Source organism: Tyto alba, unplaced genomic scaffold (genome assembly GCF_018691265.1).
Source record: "Tyto alba isolate M040663 unplaced genomic scaffold, T.alba_DEE_v4.0 Super-Scaffold_15, whole genome shotgun sequence".
Lineage (NCBI taxonomy): Eukaryota > Metazoa > Chordata > Aves > Strigiformes > Tytonidae > Tyto > Tyto alba.
Window position 1 is genome coordinate 7,424,891 of NW_024881277.1, and position 22,179 is coordinate 7,447,069.

The 22,179-nt window shown below is 47.7% G+C and overlaps 1 pseudogene; it reads right to left on the reverse strand.

The window, feature by feature from the left end:
- Positions 1-646: 646 nt before the first annotated feature.
- Positions 647-1,550, reverse strand: LOC122153064 (annotated as a pseudogene).
- Between the last annotated feature and the right edge of the window lie 20,629 nt (positions 1,551-22,179).

A 22,179-nucleotide genomic window follows, 5' to 3' on the forward strand; every position in this document is an offset into this window, starting at 1 on the left:
CTCTTGAGAGCAACTCTGGAAGAAGACCTAAACCTTCCTGCATTGCCCTGAGAAGATCCCCTTGTCTGATGGAAACACTGTCCTGAAGGCCAGCTCTGTCACAGAAGTGCCCACTGCCTGTCCCTGCCTGTGGTCACAGAACTGCCACATCGTGGGACTGTGACCACGGCACAGAAGCACTCAGATCATAGGCCAATAAAAGGGCTCAGGAGCAGAAAGGGGAAGTTTAAAACCAGCAGCTTAGGAAAGATAAAGTGCATTTGTTTCCTGGAAGCACTGCTCTGCCAAGATGTTTTTCCCCTCCACCTCTGCACACAAGCACTGACCCAGTAGATCCAGAGAACAGCTTGGAGGAAGGATCTCAGAGAAATATATTGCTGCAGTATCCTTTATTTTGTTTAAACACAAAGAGAGCATGGGTCCTCATTTACAAAGTCTCTCAGTCACACAAATCTTGATAGATGCCAAATTATAAAAGCGACAAATAATCACACCTCTTTGTAGAGAATATTATGTAAAGTAAAACAAACAAACAAAAAAAAATCAACTCCCAAAACCCCAACAGAACCTACATACTGTGCCCTCCTTTTAATGAATTACATTTCAAGTTATTCACAAAATACATGTAATTTATTGTTTCAGAAATTCATGCTGTTATCAGTTCACTCAGGGCATCTTTGATCTCCTGGTTCCTCATGCTGTAGATGAGGGGGTTCACTGCTGGAGGCACCACCGAGTACAGAAATGACACCAGCCAGGTCCAGAGGATGGGGAGGAGATGGAGGGGGGCTTCAGGTAGGCAAAGATGGCAGTGCTGACAAACAGGGAGACCACGGCCAGGTGAGGGAGGCACGTGGAAAAGGCTTTGTGCCGTCCCTGCTCAGAGGGGATCCTCAGCACGGCCCTGAAGATCTGCACATAGGAAAAAAGAATGAAAACAAAACACCCAAATGCTAAACAGACACTAAGCACAATAATCACAACTTCCCTGAGGTAGGAATCTGAGCAGGAGAGCTTGAGGATCTGGGGGATTTCACAGAAGAACTGGTCCACAGCATTGCCTTCCGCAGAGTGGTAGGGAAAATGTGTTGGCAGTGTGCAGGAGAGAATTGAGCAGCCCAGTGCCCCAGGCAGCTGCTGCCATGTGGACACAAGCTCTGCTGCCCAGGAGGGTCCCGTAGTTCAGGGGTTGGCAGATGGCAACGTAGCGGTCATAGGCCATGATGGTGAGAAGAGAAAACTCTGCTGTAGCAAAGAAAAAGAAAAAAAACACCTGTGCGGCACATCCATGGGTAGGAAATGTCCCTGGTGTCCCAGAGGGAATTGGCCATGGTTTTGGGGACAGTGGTGGAGATGGAGCCCAGGTCGAGGAGGGAGAGGTTGAGGAGGAAGAAGTACATGGGGGTGTGGAGGTGGTGGTCGCAGGCGATGGCGGTGATGATGAGGCCGTTGCCCAGGAGGGCAGCCAGGTAGATGCCCAGGAAGAGCCAGAAGTGCAGGAGCTGCAGCTCCCGTGTGTCTGCAAATGCCAGGAGGAGGAACTGGGTGATGGAGCTGCTGTTGAAAAATTGCTTCCACTGGTCATTGGGCACTGTCCATGGAGGAAAAGACATTGAAATGTTAGTGTAGACTTCTCTGAGATAAAACCTACTTCATATCTCTCAGTGACTGCCTCTCCCTTTTAACCAAGTCCTCCAGTTCTGCTATGATCTCTGGAGGAGTCAGTCCTGCCAGACAGCCATAGATAAATCGGAACATGTGTGATCACAGATTAAATCCACTCATGTTCAGCGTTTTTGCTCCCAATTCACCTTACTGCAAGGCATAGCTGTGGGGATATTGCATTTTTTAAACCGTTTTTGTTGCACCACTACACATGAGGAGTGGTTTTAAGGCAGAAATTTATGGCATTTCTGCTGAACTCCTACTGAAACATTGTATGTTTTGAGAGACCAAGGGGCTGTCCTGAAATTCAGAGTGAGGAGAGTTGCTCTGTCCATCAGCCCTGGTTCATCTGCCCTTTGCTGGCACCGTTTTGAGCTGGATGATGGAAACAGGGCACTGCTGGGACCAGAGGAATCCAGTTTCCAAGCACAGCTCTCCAAAGCCCTCAGCCCCTCTCATCACACCTGAGGAGGATCTCAGCTCTCCCCTCCCAGCCAGGGACACAGAGGGCTCATTGCAGCTGCCTGTGTGCAGACACCCAGCAGCATTTCCATGGCCTTAACACTGAGGTGTTTCCTCCCCGGGGCTGCTGGATAACACAGAGATGTCCTGGGAAAGCTGTTCCCACCTGGATAGAAACCTGCAGCCCAGCACGAGCCCATCACAGGAAGAGTTAAGTGTCCTAAAATGGAGGTGTCCTGAAGAGAAAATTAGGTCCTTTGTTTTACCCACAGTTTATGAGGAAACTTTACTCCTATGGACACATCTGCACAGCAGGACCCACAGGGTTGGGCTCAAAACTGCAGCTTAACCCCACCACCCCCCATCCCAGCAAGTCCAGGGATGACAGTAATGGGAGCAGATACAGGAGGGGGAAAATGGAGAAATACCACACTGCTTGTGTTCTTGGAGGCAGAAAGGGACAGGCAGTTGGGTATTGGGTAGTTTCCTCCTCTTCAAGGGTGAGGCCGCTGGGAAGGTGCCCCATGACCGTGAGGGCAGAGGCTGTGTTGGACAGGGGGGAGATCAGGGGGTTGCTCCATGGAAGGCATCTGCACTGCAGGGAATGGCAGGGAGGTGCCCGAATCCCCCCTCCCACAGCGTTCCTGGCAGCAACTCCCTCTCCCTTCATGCCCATATCTCTGGTTCCTGCAGCTGTCCCTGCCTGGAGCTGCTTCTCTGTCCCCTTATCTCCTTCCTGTCAGTGCTGCCAGCCCCCATCCCACCCGCCCTGTGATCAGCTCTGCCCTGCGGACCCCTTCTGGCAGCAGGACACTGCCCAGGGGCAGCTCTCTAGGTGCAGGGGCTCAGGAGCAACTGAGAATGCTAAAGACAACTGAGATCTGAGTTATTCCACTAGAGTGGAGAAAAAAATCTAGCAATGCCCACCCAGCCAACCAAAAAAAGAAATCTCAAAGAAAAGGTCTTTGCATTTCAAGTAAAAGCAGCCTTGATATCCTTCTGCAGAAGGAACCTCTGCAAAAGTCCTCAGAGTGATCTGGAGCTGTGAGCATCCCTGATCCACGTAGCAGCAGCCTCTGGAGAGCAGAAGGAGCCTGCCCTGGTGGGGGTCTCTCCTTCCCCCCACAGCTTCTCCCCACAGCACCGTGGGGAGCTCCCCGGGCAGGCTGAGTGCTGACCCTGGCAGGCGGCAGAGTCCCTGCCCCAGCACACAGCCCCCTGGGGTGCAGGGACCCTGCTGGGAAGGACAGCCCTGGGCACCCCTGCCTGCACACCCGGCTACACACCCCTGCAGCCGGCCCCGCCAGAAGGCAGCCCTCATGCCCTGGCCCTCGCAGGGGGCACCAGGGAAGCCCTGCTCGGGAGCAGATCCTCCTCCTCCTCCTTCTCCTCCTCCTCCTCTAGGCAGGAGGCAGATTCCTGGCGGCTCTGCCGCCTTCCCCAGATCCCTCCCCAAGCTGCAGCTGCATTGCCCTGCACCCCCAGACTTACTGTGGCCAGGGCCCTGACGCTTTCTCCTCCTCGGAGCTCTCAGCAGCCTCCCAGCCCAGGCTGCCTTGAAGCTGTGTGTGCCTCGCTGCTCTGCCCTGGGTGCCTGCAGGCAGTGCCCTCAGCCCTGCTGCGCTTTGCAGAGGAGCTGCTCCTGGGCAGAGCTGTCTCTCTGCAGCGCTGCCCACTTGCCAGGAGCTCCCTCCAGCCCAGGAGCCCAGCCCAGCTCAGCACCACAGCAACAGACCAAGGCACTTTAATGACCCCTCAGGAGGGTTTGGTGCCAACTCCATGAACATCAAACACAGAGAAGCTGAAGAAACCTCTGAAGAATTCAAAGTTTTATTCAAACTCTAAAGTTTCTTGTGGCTTTAATTGTATCCACTGAGGACACTATTGACAAAGCCTCCCCAGTGTCCTGTTAGAGCAGAAATCTGAAGGCAGTTATGAGAAGTCGGAAACAAAAAGGGAAAGTTGTCTCTGATGCTGAGTAATCCTCAATTTGTTGCATTAAGCCAAAGTTCCAAGTCCTAAGCCCATTAAACAAATGGCCAAGCCACAACCCCCAGCCCCTGGGAAGGGAGATCCTCTCCCTCCCACATTCCTCAGGGCTCTTCCTGGGGTAGGGGCTATGGAGATGTGCACCTCCCAGGCTCCTGAGGATGCACAAGGAGGCCATGAGGACCCTGTGCTGCAAGGGACTGTGCCTCCTCACAGGCATCAGTGTCAGGGACAGCATCCATAGCCAAAATCGTGATGGGGTTGACTTTACTGGAGGCTTTCAGCTTTCCCACAGCCCTCTGTCATCTCCACCACAGGCTGTCCTCTGGGGTTGCATCCCCTGCGCCTCTTTCCCTGCAGGCTGTCCTCATCCCCCCAGCTCTCTCACCTTGCTCCTCCCGAGCATCTTCATTTCTTTCCTGACATTTCACCATGCTCTCTGGCTCTTCCTGGAAAAACAAAGCCTTGTTCTGATCCATACTCCTCCTGGGTCATGTGTTGCACCACAGCATTTATCCTGTTGTCCAGTCTGGACTTCCCCAGCTGCACAGTATGACATTATTTCTTTCTCATGCTGTTTTCCACTGTGAAGAAAAAGTCCACCGTCTCTCAAACCACCCTTCAAGGGTTCTTGGGCTACTCCTAGACTGTCCCAAGTCTCCACAACACTTATCTCAGAATGTTTATATCTAAGCATATTGGACATGTGCTTGAGTCCTCTAAACCCTATCTTGGGGTGATGCCTGGGCACTCTCAAAGGTGTTTGGAGATGAAAACATAGTGGTTACAGGTCAAGAAAGATGGAGTGATACTTTTCACCAGGATCTGTATTAGAAGGATAAGCGGCAATGGTGTTAAAATGAAAGAGGGTAGATTTAGATTTGAAATAAGGATGAAATTTTTTCCGATGAGGATACTGAGGTATTGGAACAGGTTGCCTAGAGAAGTTCGAGGGAGAGGAAATTCACCACTTCTCTGGGCAACCTCTTCCAGTGTTTAACTACCCTCATAGTAAAGAATTTCCTCCTTTTATTTAATCTAAATCTACCCTCTTTCAGTTTAAACCCATTACCCTTTGTCCTATTCCTGCAATCCCTGATAAATAGTCCTTCCCCATCTTTCCTGTAGCCCTGTTTAAGTCCTGGAAGGCCACTAGAATTTCTCCCTTGGAGCCTTTTCTTCTTCAGTCTGAACAAAACAAACTCTCTCAGCCTGTCCTCACAAGGGAGGTGCTCTCACCCCCCCGTCATATTCACGGCCTCCTCTGGACCTGCTTGAGCATGTCCATGCCCTTTTTATGTTTGGATCATGAGAGCTGGAAACCAGACTACAGGGCTGGTCTCATGAGAGCAGAGCAGAATGGGAGAATCCCCCACCTTGACCTGCTGGCCACACTTCTCTTGATGCAGCCCAGGACACGGTTGGTTTTCTGGCCTGCGAGTGCACATTGCTGGATCACAATCAGTTTTCCATGAACTACCACCCCCAAGTCCTTCTCCACAGAGCTGCTCTCAATCCACTCCTTGCCCAGCATCTATTTGTATGTGAGGTTGTCCCAAGCCATGGGTAGGACCTTGAACTTGGCCTTGTTGAACTTCATGAGGTTTGTATGGGCCCACTTCTCCAGCCTGTCCAGGTTCCTCTGGATGGCATCCTTTCCCTCCAACATGTCACCACACCACATAGTTTGGTGTCATCTGTGAACTTGCTGAGGATGCACTCAATCCTTCTGTCCATGACGGCAACAAAGATGTCAATCAATACCAGACCCAACTCCAACCCCTGAGGAATGACAATCATCTCTGTTCTCCAATTGGATGTTGAGCCTGTGACCTCAGCACTTTGAGTTCGACCCCCCAACCAATTCTTTATCCACCGAGTGGTCTATCTGCCAAATCACCGTCTCTCCAACTCTAGACGAAGATGTCATGCAGGACCGTGTCAAGTGCTTTGCACAAGTCCACGTAGATGACGTCAGTTGCCCTTCCAACTGTTCTTTGGTGAGGCCAGCAACAGGCAAGACAGGTGTGTGTGTATGTCATGTTGGTGTGTGTGTCAGTGGGTGTAACTCATGGTCTGAGCCTGGTCGGCAGCCAAACACCACACAGCTCCCACCTGGGAATGGGGAAGGAAGCAGAGGGGCAAAGGGAGACTCACGGGTTGAGATAGAAACAGTTGAATAATGGTGATAAAATAATACGGTGGCAGTATGAACGGGTAATGTAAAATACAATTGCTCACTAACCGCTGACTGACACCCAGCCGGCTCCCAGCCAGCGATCCTGAAACACAAAGATGCCGCGACCACAATCCCAAAAGTGAGAGCGCGCCCCTTTCCGCCCACCCCTCCTTTATATGGTGAGCGTAACTTCACATGACATGGAATATTGGCCAATCCAGGCCCGGTGCTCCAGCTGTGTTCCCTCTCTGCTTCTTGTGAGCTTGTGCACAGGCAGGACACGGGGAGCTGGAGAGTCCCTGAAATCTCCGTGTGCATCAGCACTCCTACAGCTACCAAAAAGGAACAGGAACTCTATTCCAGTCTGAACCAGGACCGTGTCCACCCCTTGTTCCATATCCTTTGCATTATCCTCAGGTTCCATATTTCCTAATACAGTCTAATAAATTACTGTCCTTTTCCCTGGTCTTAGGCATGTGCACACAGATATAATTCCCTTAGCCCATGGGCCATCTTAAGCCCATACGTGGAATTACCTTTGCCCAAGGACCTGGGTGCACTTGGTCCTTGCAGTCTATATACTGCAGAATGTATCGTGAGTTCATTTGGTCCATAGCTTCAGGTTCCATCTGTCCTAACAGTCTCTTAAGGCAGGAGGAGGGATTCTCAGTTGGTAGGGCACAGGTGTCCTTGGGCCTGGCAAGAGGATGGCATGCAGTCTCTGTTGCAGTTGGAGCTGGTGGCTGATGCATCTGACGCTGTCTGTATTCAGTCTGCAGCAGTCGCTGGGTATCAGTTGCTGAAACGAATCGTGACTTTATCAAAGTTCGTGTTTTTCTTCATGAATATGATGCCATTAGCATAATATGTGTCAACCATAGCAATGTATTTATACGGTTGTTTGGTGATTAATGTAATACAGTTTATTGGCTATTTTCACCTAACATCAAGTCCCCTTGAGGCACACATCGGACATCCTCATCCTTCTGCATTGCCCACCAAGTGCACCCAGGTCCTTGGGCAAAGGAAATACCATGTATGGGCTTACCTTTACCTGAAGTAGGAGTAACCCAAATAGTCTTCCACAGCATGTGCTTAAGGTGCACTACTGGGACTCTATCTCCATCTGCAGTATGTAGAATTTTGACTGGGCAGGGCCATCCTGGTTGGTAGATGCTCTAGTTTTGACTAACCAGGTGGGCTTTGCTAAATGTCTGTCCCAGTGTTTAAAAGTTCCTCTTCTCATTGCTCTCAGCGTGGTCTTTAGTAGCCCATTGTACCACTCAATTTTCCCAGAGGCTGGTGCATGGTAGGGGATATGATATACCCCCTCAATGCCATGTTCTTTTGTCCAGGTGTTTATGAGATTATTTAAAAAATGAGTGCCATTATCTGACTCAATTCTTTCTGGGGTACCATGTTGCCACAGGACTTGTTTTTCAAGGCCCAGAATAGTGTTCTGAGCAGTGGCATGGGGCACGGCCTATGTCTCCACCCACCCGCTAGTTGCTTCCACCATTGTGAGCACATAAAGTTTGCCATGTCAAGTATTGTGGAAGTGTGATGTAATCACTCTGCCAGGCCTCCCCATATCTATATTTTAACCACAGCCCTAGATACCAAAGAGGTTTTAACCTCTTGGCTTGCCTGATTGCAGCATGTGTATCACATTCACGGATAACCTGTGTGACAGTTGTCATGGTTTGGGCCTGGTCAGCAGATAAACGCCATGCAGCTGCTCACCCACCCTCCCCCCCACTTGGGAATGGGGAGGGAATCGGAGGGGCAAAGGGAGACTCACGGGTTGAGATAAAAACAGTTTAATAACAGTAACAGAATAATATGGTGACATGATGAATGGGTAACGTACAATACAGCTGCTCACCTCATAACATACTATTTGCAGGCTCCCTCAGTATCCAACACTCTCCCAGCCCCAGCTGTGTCCCATGTGGGGATTCACAGACCTCCCTTCTCTTCAGTCTGCCAGGGTCTGCACCAGGAGAGAGGCCGGGCAGGGCTGGCTGGTCCCCCCATACAGGCACTGAGACCAGCAGGAGGATGGAGATGGTTTAGCAGCAACGCTCACCCATAAACCTGGGTGAGCAGCCAGTGCTGTAAATGACCAGCTAGATAGGCTGGGGGGTCATGAATGTCCTGGGCCACCTTTCCAGTCTGGCCATGCCACCAAGAGCACAAAGTGGCACCCTCTCTCCTCTGCCTTCATATCTTTGATCCCTGTCATGAGCCCTGGCTCCGCACCACAAATCCCCTGGTGTGAGTGCTCACCCTGCATCTTCACACAGTATAAGATGTACACTGGTGTTTTTCTCTCCAAGGCACTTTCCACACCAGCCCAGCACCTCCCCAGCACTCCCCATGCCCACCACACTCTCCCCAGACCATCCCATCCCAGTACAACATCCCAGTCTTGGCTGGCCCCAGGGCATTGCCCAGCGCAGGGTGCTGCAGAGCTCTGGGCACTCACCCCACAGCCCCAGCCCCTCGGAAGGTCATAGCAGCTCCTGGGGCACAGAGGGCTCTCAGCCTCCCCATCAGCCCCAGGGCTGGGGCCAGCCATGCCATGAGCAGACGCAGGCCAGCGTCTCCCTCTCTCTGCTGCTCTTCTCTCCAAGAGATCCTGATTGCCCAGTGCTGGCAGCCCCTCTGTGCCCGTCCCTCTCCCCAGCACAAGACTCCTGCACTGGGGGATCCCCAGGCAGCTCCTGCTGTGCCAGCCAGAGAAAAGCTGCCCAAACTGGTGCCTCCAGAAATAGGTCTGCTCTTGTCGCGGGATGTCACCTCAGGCACGGCCCTGAGCTGGCGGTGCTGCTCTGCAGGGCAGTGGTGGCTGAAAGCCACGGGGAGATGGTCCCAGGGAGATCCCCATGGATCAGCCATCATTGCCATTGCACTGGGCACCCCCACGTGAAGGGGCAGCACAGGCCTATTCCCTAACACATCCCCCCATGCCCTCCTGCCCTGAACCCCTGGAGAACCCCAGCACAGCAGCACGCTCAGAGGGGCAATTCCTTCAGCCTGTTCCTGACCTCAGCTTGGGAGGAAGAGACCAACCTCCAGATATCGGCACTGAAAAAATTGTTTTATTACAGATATGTGACTAGGAAGGCCAGCTGTACTGTCCTACCAGACACATGCACAAAAGCCTCTCTGTCAGAGAGGCTGGTTCATGTCTCTGAGGAAGAGGAGTGGATACAGACATTTTAGGAACAAACAAGAGTTTCACAATTAAAATGCTTACTGCACAGAAGGTTTCAGATAAGAATTAGAAATGACTTCTGAAGAGACACGGGCGGCTTATCCCTGTTGAGATTCAGCTGAGTGAATCAGCTTCTTCAGTGCGCCCTTCATCTCCTGGTTCCTCATGCTGTAGATGAGGGGGTTCACTGCTGGAGGCACCACCGAGTGCAGAACTGACACCAGCAGGTCCAGGGATGGGGAGGAGATGGAGGGGGGCTTCAGGTAGGCAAACATGGCAGTGCTGATTGAAATGGGATATTAACCAAAATTGGTATTATGCTTGCACGAGATAGATATTGCTATGTTTGTATTGCTCAGCCGCTATCTCCTGTTTAGTACAAAGCCTCCCCTCCACCCCTAAGTAAGTGTGTGTCAGCAAAAGATCACCTCACAACCAGCACAAACCAGCTCTGCGGTTTAGCCCGGGTCCAGGAGGCGACAGAGACTGCGCAGGTATTCAGGATGAAAAGTTCAGCAGTGAGGAAGAGGAGATACTTCCTCCCACGACCACTGCCCAGCACTTCACGACCCCTGCCCAGGACCAAAGGAACTCACTGTGCAGCCGCAAGGAGGAGGAGACCTAATTATAATAAGAAGGGAGGGTAGGCGGGGATAGGTTGTGAATATGTATAGACACCTCATGAATATGCAACACTTCGTAACATAAGCAAGGCGGGAGGGGCGGGGGGGGGGGGGCACAGGCTTGTTGTGGCGGAGCGATCCCCCATGTGCCCGGCGCTGAATAAACATACCTGCTTTACAACCCTCAGTTGTGAAGTCTTTCATCCGTAAATCAGTTTGGCGACCCAGATGGGACCTTCTCTGCTCGGCTGCCGGGACTGCTGAAGGGTGGACGTCCTAGGTGCACCCCGAGCCTTTTCTCGGAGGATCTCCACTCCCAGCTGTCCACTACAGGAGCAGACAAGGACCGCCTGGACTATGGAAAGTTATGTTTAAAAATTGTATATGAGTTGTTGGTAAGACGCGCAGGGACGCCTGGCGCACAACTTAAAACTCAAGTAAGGAACTGGATTAATTGAGGTAGTGCGCACAGGGAACGGAATTAATTAAAAGGGGTAATAAGACCTGGGGTTCATGGGAGTGTCGGAGACCACCTCAGCAAACTGGATGAGTGGTTGTTGGGGTTCATGGGAGTGTCACCGACCACCTTGGGTTTGTTGAAATTGTAGTCTTTTTTCTTCCTCTTTTGTTCTCTTCTTTCTTTTGTTCTCCTTTTGAATTCTGTTTGAAAACTTTGGAGTTTGTCTAATTAATGAACTGTATTTAGGTATTTGTATATATTGTAAAAAGCATTGATCTTTGTATAAATCGGAGACAGAGGAGTGAATCCCTTCTCCGTTAGTTTGGATTAGAACCCAGTGATTATTTGTGTGAAAGGAATGAGTGGTTGGAGCGCGGAAATAGTTTATATTTGTTAAAAACTGTATGTAACCCCCTCAGACAGCCAGCTGCACTAGATTGGGAGCAGCCAGCTGATCCTGTCCTATTTCCTTTGCGCCTCTGTTCCCAGTAATTTCTTTACAGGGAAAAACTTTTGTCAGACGTGGGTATAGTAAAATGTGTATGTTGTGGGTATAGGTGGCATTGTGCATCTAATAAGAGAAAGTCGAAGGGTTTAAAGTGTCCAGGAGAGGGCTTATAAGGACACGCAATACTCAGAAGACGAGAGGCGATAATTATTAGGTCTGTGTATTTGTATGTTTGGAATTAAAGGAGGATTGGGAGACAGTGTGAAAGTCGTTGTAAGTGGAAGGGAAGGATTTTGGAAAGGGAAACAATATTGGGATTTGTGGATGTGCCGCTCACTAATGTAGAAGTGAGGGCGTATAAGAATGAATTTAGGAAGTTATTAGAGGACCCTGTGGGGCTGTCGGAGATGGGAATCTTTTTTTCTCCTGAAGAAAGACAAATGATCAGAACATCTGGAATGTGGATATGGGAGAGAGAAAATCAGCAGGGGATACCCGGGGAAAAGAAACTCCCTGTAACCCCTCTGCAGTGGAATCAGACAGAACAAGAGAGGAGGAGAGATATGAGTGACTCTAGGTCATTATAATAAGAGTCTGGATGAACCCCTGAGAGAAGCACAGAAAGTAGATATTAGAAAGGATGAAGAAAAGGCTAAAACTAAAGCTAAAATTATGATAACTGCACAAGAAGCTGTTAGAAATAAACACAGGGAATCTCAGAAGGGAAATCACAAATTTGAAACAAGCAAGGGAATGAAAGGGAAGGTGGAACCAAGAGGTACCACTGGCTAGGGAAATCACAAGGGGATGTTTTTATTGTGGGAAGGGGGGGGGGGGGGCATTGTAAACAAGAATGCCACCCGAAAATATGGGACCTGTTGGTGTTTGAAGTAACCCAACAGGATGAGGGTGGTAATCACTAGGGGTGTCAGGGGCTCTACCTCCTGGGGGGGGTATACCAACAGAAGAGCCCTTGATAAATTTGAAATTAAGACCGCAGGAGGAAGATTATGTAAAAGAAACAACTTGGGCTGTAGGGGCTAAAGGTGAAGGGGTTTTCAGTCCCAGTTATAAAGAATGGGTTAATACAAGGGGAATATCAATATGCTGTTAATGATCTGTTGTTAATGCCAGGGGTAGGATGTAATTTGCTAGGTAGGGATTTACAAGTGCAATAAGGAATAGATGTGGTGCTGGATGAAGGAAAACTAGTGGTTAAATTACTAGAATTATGGGAGGAGAATCGGGGAGGATATTCAGGAATGAGAGCATCACTGTTTGGATTTTATAAATTATCAAACGAAAATAAGAGAAGATCTGTTAGATGAACCTTTGCCCTATAGAGAAAAACTATTTATTGATGGGTCCTCTCGATGCCTAGAAGGGAAAAGAATATTGGGTTATGCAATTGTCGAGGGGCAGAAGATGGAAGTGTTTGAAAAGGGGAAATTACCTGCTGGGTGGCCAGCACAAGCCTGTGAACTCTATGCCCTAAAACAGACATTGGTATATTTGAGAGATAAGGAAGGGACAGTGTACACAGACTCGAAGTATGCATTTGGAGTGGTCCACACATTTGGAAAAATATGGGAAGAAAGAGGGCTTATAAATACAAAAGGGAAGGAGCTAGTACACGAGCGGCTGATCAGAGAAGTTTTAGAATCCCTGAAGCTCCCTACAGAAATTGCAGTTGTGCATGCGAAAGGACATCAGAGGGGAGCATCGATGGAAATAAGGGGGAATAATTTAGCAGATTAAGTAGCCAGAGAAGCAGCTACAGAATTATCATCAGTAGTTTTACTGGTAATAACAACGGGGGATTATGAGAATTTAGCCCCAAATTTCACAGAACAAGAGAAGGTTATACTTAAAAATAAGGGGGGGGGGGAAAGATTCAGAAGGAAAATGGACTTTAGCAGATGGAAGGCAGATGTTAAATAAAACAAGATCATGAGAAATTCTGTCATTAATACATCAGAAAATACATTGGGGAACGCAATCACTTTGTGATCATTTTCTTAGACAATATGGGTGTATAGGAATATATACGGAGGCTAAACAACTAGTTGATCGATGTCTGATTTGTCAAAAAGTGAACAAAAAGGTAATGAGAAAAAGGTGGCTGGGGAAAAGGAGCTAGCAGTACAAAGCCTCCAGGTAGACTTAACAGAGCTACCTCGAATACAAGGGTGGAAGTATTTGTTGGTATTAGTGGCTCACTTAACTCACAGGGTGGAAGCAATCCCCCACACCAAGGGCAATGGCAACCATGTGTTATAAATTGAGACCACAATGGATCATAATCCAATTATAATTTTATTAATTATAGCAAGTAGAATATGAGCAAAGACAGCGCTGGACGGCAGGGGAGTCTGCGCTCCGCCAACTGCCATACTGATCAGTTCAAACAGTTCCTTTTTATACATTTTTACATTCGTGGTTGTCTTTGATCAGTACCCCTTCTGCTTGCACAAGCGGTATCTATCTGGTTTGTGTAAGCAATTGCGGTTATCTTGTCTCACAGGTTATCTTGTCTCACACAAGCGGTGTCTGGCAGCTATTTGCATAAGCAGTTTTTCTGTCTTTTGCCGCCTAACCTTTACATTGAGCTTAACATAAATTTCAATAAACAATACCCTTAGTTCATAGTTTCTTACAATCCCCCCTTTTTCTTTTATCCTATTATTGTTTATTAGATGCTACTTTCATTTTCGTCACTGCAAACAAACCTTTTTCCACAATTCCAACATTTATCATAACACTCTCAAGATAATACCTTACAATTACAATCATAGTTTTCACGTGGCATAACGCATTCACAACAATCTTTTCCACCAGGAAGCTCCTAATAGATCATCCCACCATTCTGAGTCTAACATTGAGGGTGTTTTCAGAGCACCATAGGTAAAACAGCTCTTATTCTATCTGCTATGTGCAGTTGTCGCCTTAATGTTTTTGCCGTGTGTTATTTATTCCTTGCTTTGTTCAGTTAATCCAACAAGTTGTGACCAACATGCAATTTGCTACTACTGTTTCACCTGTTGGTGTTAAGCAAATTCGAGCTGTGTGCCGAACTGCACAGTCAACCGTACTATCAGACACTCTGTAAACAATAATCAACAATTTATTAGCAAACAAGAACCTGAAATAATTAACTGTATAACAATCCAGCAAAGTCCCACGCGACACAATCAGAAAGAGAAAAAGTAAGAACCAAAGATATCAGCACTGTCCTTTGGATGTTGTCCTTCGATGTCTTGTTACCCTTACTCACGGGGCGATAGCGATAGAAAGACAGAAAGAGTCCAAGAACAACAGTCCAGTCACACGCCGCGCAGTAACTCCTCTGATCAACAACATTTTCTTCTTTGAACTATAAGTCTGTTTCCATCACCTCATCAAGGTTTCGAGGGCGTCTTAGTTGTCTTCGTGATCTTGGAGGATTGGGGGGAGGAGGTGATCTTCTCCAACACCAGCCACGAGACATTCCCTCGCATACCGCGATGGCAACGACAGTCACCACCAATATAATGAAAAATCCCAACAGCAGGCCGGCGCACACGGGATCGTCCCCTACTCCCATCTTCCCAAGATTGCAATCCAGCGGGATCAGTAAGATTAGTGGGATAGTCCAGCCCCAGGCTAGCGGCTTGACCGAGGAAGGTCCAAGTGCGCAATGAGCGGAAGTTTCTCTTCCACCCAGAATGCCTGTGCTGCCTAGATCTGGGCGGGCCTGGCAGTTGTTTTTGCCATCCGGGTATAGCCGAACTTTCGAGACCCTCCAGCAACACATGCGCTTTGGACTGGGGGCGTGGAAATCCATTTTCCTGCTGCGTATGTGGACCCTGACTCCTGATCCCTACAGACCAGGCAGGTTCGCCACTCGCGCTCTCACTCTTGTACCTCCGATACCGCGAAAACAATGGAGCGTGCTTATGCATGGGCAGCAATTTATTGTGCAGCCTTGATGTTGGTAGCCCTCACTTTGTTTGCCTTTTTACTACATATCTTTTGCCCTTGTAAATGTTCCTCTTTCAAGTACCCATGTAGTTGTATCTGCTTATGTAAACCACCATCTCCTTTGGTTAACCATGTTGAAAATTCTGTTATAGGTCTTTTCGGCGGTTTTGGTACTGGCTGTTTTACTTCTGTCACATCTTTTACTTGGATTCTCTTCTTCCCACTAAAATATCTCCATCCACCCTTCTGTCTTTGGGAAAACAAAGCCACTCTGATGTTGGACATAACAGTAAAGCACTTGCTGCACAAATTTGCCACTATTAAAGCAAACCATACCAGGATGATTAGCAGAGGTCCGGTATAACATATACTCCCACCTCTCATGCCTATGGGGTTGCAGCCCACAGCTGAGAAAAAGGTCTTCTTGGTGGCGAGCACAGAGGTTAACCCGGTCTTGCCCTCTACTGTTTAACAAATCCGTGTGTTAAGAGTTAGTCAATTCAAGTGCAGCTCCTTTGTAGCCACTTCCTTTGTTTCTAAGCAAAGCAAAATTTTGGCACTTCCTGATAGTGTCCTCCCATCAACTCTCAGGGACATCACAAATTCTGGGGACTAACCTCTTTTTCCCCGTAAATCAAGGTTACAGTTCATGCCCCTTCCCTATACAGTTATAAGACAATTTTCTCCATCTGCAAGAAATACCACATCCGGTAACACATCACACATTCACACAAAACCCACGCTTCATGACATCCATACATACACTCGAGACAAGGTATTACCCAATTAGGTTGATTTTCTAGCAATGCCTAATTGACTCCAAAATGCTCATAATCTCACATGTCTGTCAGTTAATGCTCGGTAAACGCCAGCTTTTCCCTGACAGTTTTTTTTGTTTGGTTTTGTCTGTTTTTTTGTTTTTGTTTCCTTATACAGCAAGTAAGTAAATGAATAAGTAAATTTTCACAGTGTTACCTCTGAACCCAGTCAAAAACCCAGTCAAACCACTGGTTAAGAGTCATTCAATCCCCTCCTGATGAATTTACTTAGTCCTTTGAGGGTGACTTGTAGTTGGTCAGTTGATGGTACCACAGTCCACTCCTGAGGCTTTTCCACCGGTCCTTTTCCTCGGGAGGCAGGAGTCCACCCCTTTTCTTTTGTTTGGATCGCTGTCTCGGTGGTCAGCAGCACCTGAAATGGACCTTCCCACTCGGGAGTTAATGATTAATCTTTCCACACTTTTATCAATACCCAATCACCTGGTTTTACATTGTGGATATTAAAAGCCAATGGTGGTATTTGAGGCAGAAGTCCTTTCTTTCTTAGTTTCATTAAACTGTTACCAATTCTTATTACATACTTTCTTACATACTGATCTCCTACTTCAGGGATGACAATATCCCTGTCATTACTCATACATGGTAATCCAAACATCATTTCATAGGGAGAAATTCCCAGGTCTGTTCGTGGCTGAGTATTGATCCTTAATAAGGCCAACGGCAGGCATTTAATCCAAGACATCTGAGTCTCAATCATTAACTTAGTCAAGGTTTGTTTTGAAGTTTGATTCATTCTTTCTCCTCTTCCAGAACTCCGAGGATGCCATGGGGTGTGCCATGCCCATTCGATCCCTAAGGCTTCAGATAGCTGTTGTATAATTTTTAAAATTAAATGTGTTCCTCCGCCCAAGTCTATTCTTTCTATTAATCCATATCTGGGGATAATGTTTTCCAGTAACACCTTGGATACCATTCTTGCCATTGCCCTCGGTGTGGGGGATTGCTTCCACCCAATGAGTTAAGTGAGCCACTAATACCAACAAATACTTTCACCCTTGTATTTGAGGTAGCTCTGTTAAGTCTACCTGGAGGCTTTGTATGGCTAGCTCCTGTTCCCCAGCCACCGTTTTTTTTTTTTTTTTTTTTTCCTGTTACCTTTTTGTTCACTTTTTAACAAATTAAACATCGATCAACTAGTTGTTTAGCTACCGTATATATTCCTATACACCCATATTGTCTAAGAAAATGATCACAAAGTGATTGCGTTCCCCAATGTATTTTCCAATGTATTAATGACAGAATTTCTCATGATCTTGTTTTATTTAACATCTGCCTTCCATCTGCTAAAGTCCATTTTCCTTCTGAATCTTTTCCCCCCTTATTTTTAAGTATATCCTTTTCTTGTTCTGTGAAATTTGGGGCTAAATTCTCATAATCCCCTGGTAATATTACCAATAAAACTACCAATGATGATTCTGTAGCTGCTTCTCTGGCTACTTAATCTGCTAAATTATTCCCCCTTATTTCCATTGATGCTCCCCTCTGATGTCCTTTCACATGCACAATTGCAATTTCTGTGGGGAGCTTCAGGGCTTCTAAAACTTCTCTGATCAGCCGCTCGTGTACTAGCTCCTTCCCTTTTGTATTTATAAGCCCTCTTTCTTCCCATATTTTTCCAAATGTGTGGACCACTCCAAATGCATACTTTGAGTCTGTGTACACTGTCCCTTCCTTATCTCTCAAATATACCAATGTCTGTTTTAGGGCATAGAGTTCACAGGCTTGTGCTGACCACCCAGCAGGTAATTTCCCCTTTTCAAACACTTCCATCTTCTGCCTCTCGATAATTACATAACCCAATATTTTTCCTTCTAGGCATCGAGAGGACCCATCAATAAATAGTTTTTCTCTATAGGGCAAAGGTTTATTTAACAGATCTTCTCTTATTTTCATTTGATAATTTATAAAATCCAAACAGTGATGCTCTCATTCCTAAATATCCTCCCCGATTCTCCTCCCATAATTCTAGTAATTTAACCACTAGTTTTCCTTCACCCAGCACCACACCTATTCCTAATTGCACTTGTAAATCTCTACCTAGCAAATTACATCCTACCCCTGGCATTAACAACAAATCATTAACAGCATATTGATCTTCCCCTTGTATTAACACATTCTTTATAACTGGGACCAAAAACCCCTTCACCTTTAGCCCCTACAGCCCAAGTTGTATCTTTTACATAATCTTCCTCCTGGGGTCTTAATTTCAAATTTATCAAGGGCTCTTCTGTTGGTATATCCCCCAGGAGGTAGAGTCCCTGACACCCCTAGTGATTACCACCCTCATCCTGTTGGGTTACTTCAAACACCAACAGGTCCCGTATTCTCTGGGGGCATTCTTGTTTATAATGCCCCCCCTTCCCACAATGAAAACATTCCCTTGTGATTTCCTGTCGGGGGCAGCCTGGTCTCTCCTTCTAGCAGCGAGACAGAGCTGATTAGGAAGGACGTGCTCAACTTGGCGTCTCGTAACTTGCACAATCTGTAAACAGACTGTCACAACCCTGAAGCCAAGGACGATTTATTCCTGGAGGGCTGGTTTCGTAACTAAAGATAAGCTTGTGCTATAGAAACAAGATGTAGGAGTAGAAGTTAAACAAGAGGAAGAATGCTGTGAGCTAGCAGAAAATTAACTGCAGAAAAAGTCAAGCTGACCTTAGACATTAGCCAATTATGAGCTCAATTTTTGCAATATGTATTAGGTGATTAACCATTGTGCCAATCAGCTTAAAACACACGTCTCTCTTTGTCTGTTTGGAATATAAAAGCGGTTGTTGTGTTCAATAAAGTGGATCCTGCCTTGCATCGAGCTGGGTCTCCGTCTCTCAATCGCGGCAAATTGGTGACCCCGACGTGATTCGGGATTAAGAACCACCTATCTGCGTGGCATGCTGCGAGTCCCACAGAACTTTGAATGAGCTGCTGAAAGGAAGCAGGAGCCGGCATTAAGAATCCCTCCGGAGTTGTGAGGTGAGCTGTGGGAAACATGGGAAGTCAGGTGTCTTCCCCAGAGAGGGACGTATACGAACTTATGAAAGCCCTTCTTAAAGAGCATGAAAAGAATCTCTCTGGGCAAGATCTTAAGGCTATGCTTAAGTGGGTACAAGTGAAAATCCCCACTGTAACTGCTTGCAGTATATTTACGACTGAGCTTTGGGATGATGTGGGAGTTAAGCTGTGGGACGCGGCTACAACAGGGAATGCTGAAGCACAGCGCATGCTCCCGTGGTGGAGGACTATCTTTGAAACTCTGAAGGCTCAGGAGACTGTTAAGAATAAAGACACTAAAGACAGGAAAGGTCTCCCGGTCGATAAGAAGACCTCGGAGCCTCCTGAGGTGGGTGCCGCCGAGTACCCCTCAGAGGATGATCCTTTTGATCCAGGACCAGTGGACCCAGAGGAGGAGCCAGATCTCTACCCTCCCGATCCCCAGGACGTATGGGCAAATATTAAACGACAGGCTCTGAAAGAGGGGGATTTGCAACTTGCGAAAAAAATAGTCGCTCCTGTTATCTATCAGGGGAGGGGGGCTCAATGGGAGGCATTATCCTTCCCTGTGGTGAAGGAGTTGCGCCGTACTGTTACCGAGCATGGCCTCTCTTCCCCATATTTCGCGAGTTTGTTATCTTCTGTCTTAGATTCTTATGTCATGACTCCGCATGATCTCAAATCTCTCGCACAGTTGCTGTTAACCCCTACACAGTATTCGCTATGGGAGTCGCAATGGGGGAGGGGACTCCAAACGCTTTTACTAACCTATGTGGGCCATAATAATCCTGCTCTTGCTGCATTAACTATTGAGCATCTTACGGGTACTGGCCAGCACACGGACCCGGTGGCTCAGGCGAGGGATATTCCGCGGGAAGCGCTTGAAGCCACGCGGAATGAAGCAAAGAAGGCTCTGCTTAAAATACCTGACTCTCAAAAGCCACAAAAGGCTTTTACTACCATTACTCAGGAACCTCGGGAGCCTTATATGCAATTTATTGACAGATTAAAACAAGCCTTAGAGCGCCAGATAGATAATGTGGAAGCGCGGGAAATTCTGTTGTTAAAGTTAGCAGTGGAAAATGCCAATGCAGATTGTAAGAAGTTATTGAAATCTCTTCCGAACCCTAATCCCTCTCTCGTGGAAATGGTGGAAGCCTGTAATAGAATTGGCACCGTAGATCATAAATTTGAAGCGATGGCCGCTGCTTTTGCTGCCATGCGTGGCACAGCTGGCCCCGGGGTTTGTTATGGCTGTGGCAAACCTGGCCATTTGAAAAAGAATTGTATAGCTGCTACATCTGGAGCCAAGCCCCAGGCACCGGGGATTTGCCCTAGGTGCAGGAGGGGGCGCCATTATGCTAACCAATGTCGCTCTAAGTATGACTCCCAGGGACAACCGATACAGGGAAACCGATCGCGGAGCGCGGGATGGCGGCGCGTGCAGATACAAGTTCCGCAGTTAACCCTTCCGCTGCCGCAGAGGGATACGGCAGTGCCTCAAGCCTTCACCCAGCCACAGCCGGGAGCGCCGGGCTGGACCTGGCAACCAGCCACACAGTAACGGTACTTGACTCCTCGGTTCATTTATTGTCAACAAATATTACGGGGCCTCTGCCCCCAAATACACAAGCGTTATTACTGGGGAGGTCTTCTACGACCCTGTCGGGACTCTTTGTATTACCAGGGGTTATTGATTCTGATAGTACCAATGAAATTAAAATTATGGCATGGACCCCGTTCCCTCCCTGCACTATACCTAAGGGCAGTCGTATAGCGCAGCTGATTTTAATACCTAAAGGAACGGAATCCCCCATTGTTGCCCAACCTCAACAAAGGAAAGGGGGCTTTGGGTCAACTGGCGACCCGCAAATTTTGTGGGTACAGTCTATTTCACAAAAACGGCCCGTATATCAATGTACTCTTATCCGCAGGGAACAGCGGGTGATATTGAATGGGATCATTGACACAGGGGCCGATGTTACGGTGATCTCCCAGGCTAAATGGCCCCCACAATGGCCTCTGGCCAATGTTTCTCAGACCTTAGCAGGGATTGGGGGTGCTGGAAATAGTCACCAGAGCCTAGAGCTCATTCAGATACTGGGCCCGGAGGGGCATGTGGCCTCTGTTAAGCCCTTTGTGCTACCTGTGCCTATGATCTTATGGGGACGTGATGCACTGTCACAATGGGGAATGGCTATTCAAACGCATTTTTAGGAGGGGCCATTGAGGTGCGCGACACCCTGAAATTAACCTGGAAAACTAATACCCCTGTCTGGGTGGATCAATGGCCCCTGCCGCTAGAAAAGCTTCGCGCCCTGGAAGAATTAGTTGATGAACAGTTATCCAAAAGACATGTTGTGCCCTCTGTAAGCCCCTGGAATTCACCTGTTTTTGTGATTAAAAAACAAACTGGCAAGTGGCGCTTGCTCCATGACCTCAGAAAAATTAATGACGCTATGGAAGACATGGGAGCCCTGCAACCAGGGCTCCCTTCTCCCACAATGATCCCCCGGGACTGGTCTCTGACAGTCATTGACCTCAAGGACTGCTTTTTTAATATCCCTTTGCATCCAGAAGATTCTCCTAAATTTGCTTTTTCAGTTCCAAGCGTCAACATGCAAGCTCCATTGCAGAGATATCAGTGGGTTGTGCTACCACAAGGAATGAAAAACAGTCCCACGATATGCCAATGGTATGTAGCCAAGGTCCTTAGCCCTGTTAGAACAAAGATGCCCTGCGTTTTATTGTACCATTATATGGATGATATTCTAGTGGCAGCACAACATCACGAAGTCATGGAGGAAGCTGTAGCCCTTGTCATAACTGCTGTTAATTCAGCAGGTCTTTGTGTTGCGCCAGAAAAGGTTCAGAAAATACCACCATGGAAATATCTAGGCTGGCGCATACGGGCTCAAACTATAGTCCCACAGCCTTTACTAATTCAAGCAGATGTGAGGACTTTGCATGATGTGCAGAAGTTGTTGGGAACAATTAATTGGGTCCGACCTTTGCTAGGAATTTCCAATGCAGATTTAAGTCCTTTATTCGACCTGCTTAAGGGGAGCACAGACTTATGTTCCCCTCGTGCTCTCAACCCTGTAGCTGTTGATTCCTTACAAAAAGTTGCTACAGCTATTACCTTAAGACAGGCACATCGATATGCCCCTGAGTTACCTTTCCTTTTAATCATTTTGAATCCTGCTCGACAGCCTCATGCCTTGATATTTCAATGGGACTTGCAGGAGTCTGACCCGTTGCTTATCATTGAATGGGTATTTTTACCGAATCAACCCACGAAAACCATCTCAACACAGCATGAAATGTTTGCATCCTTGATTGTCCG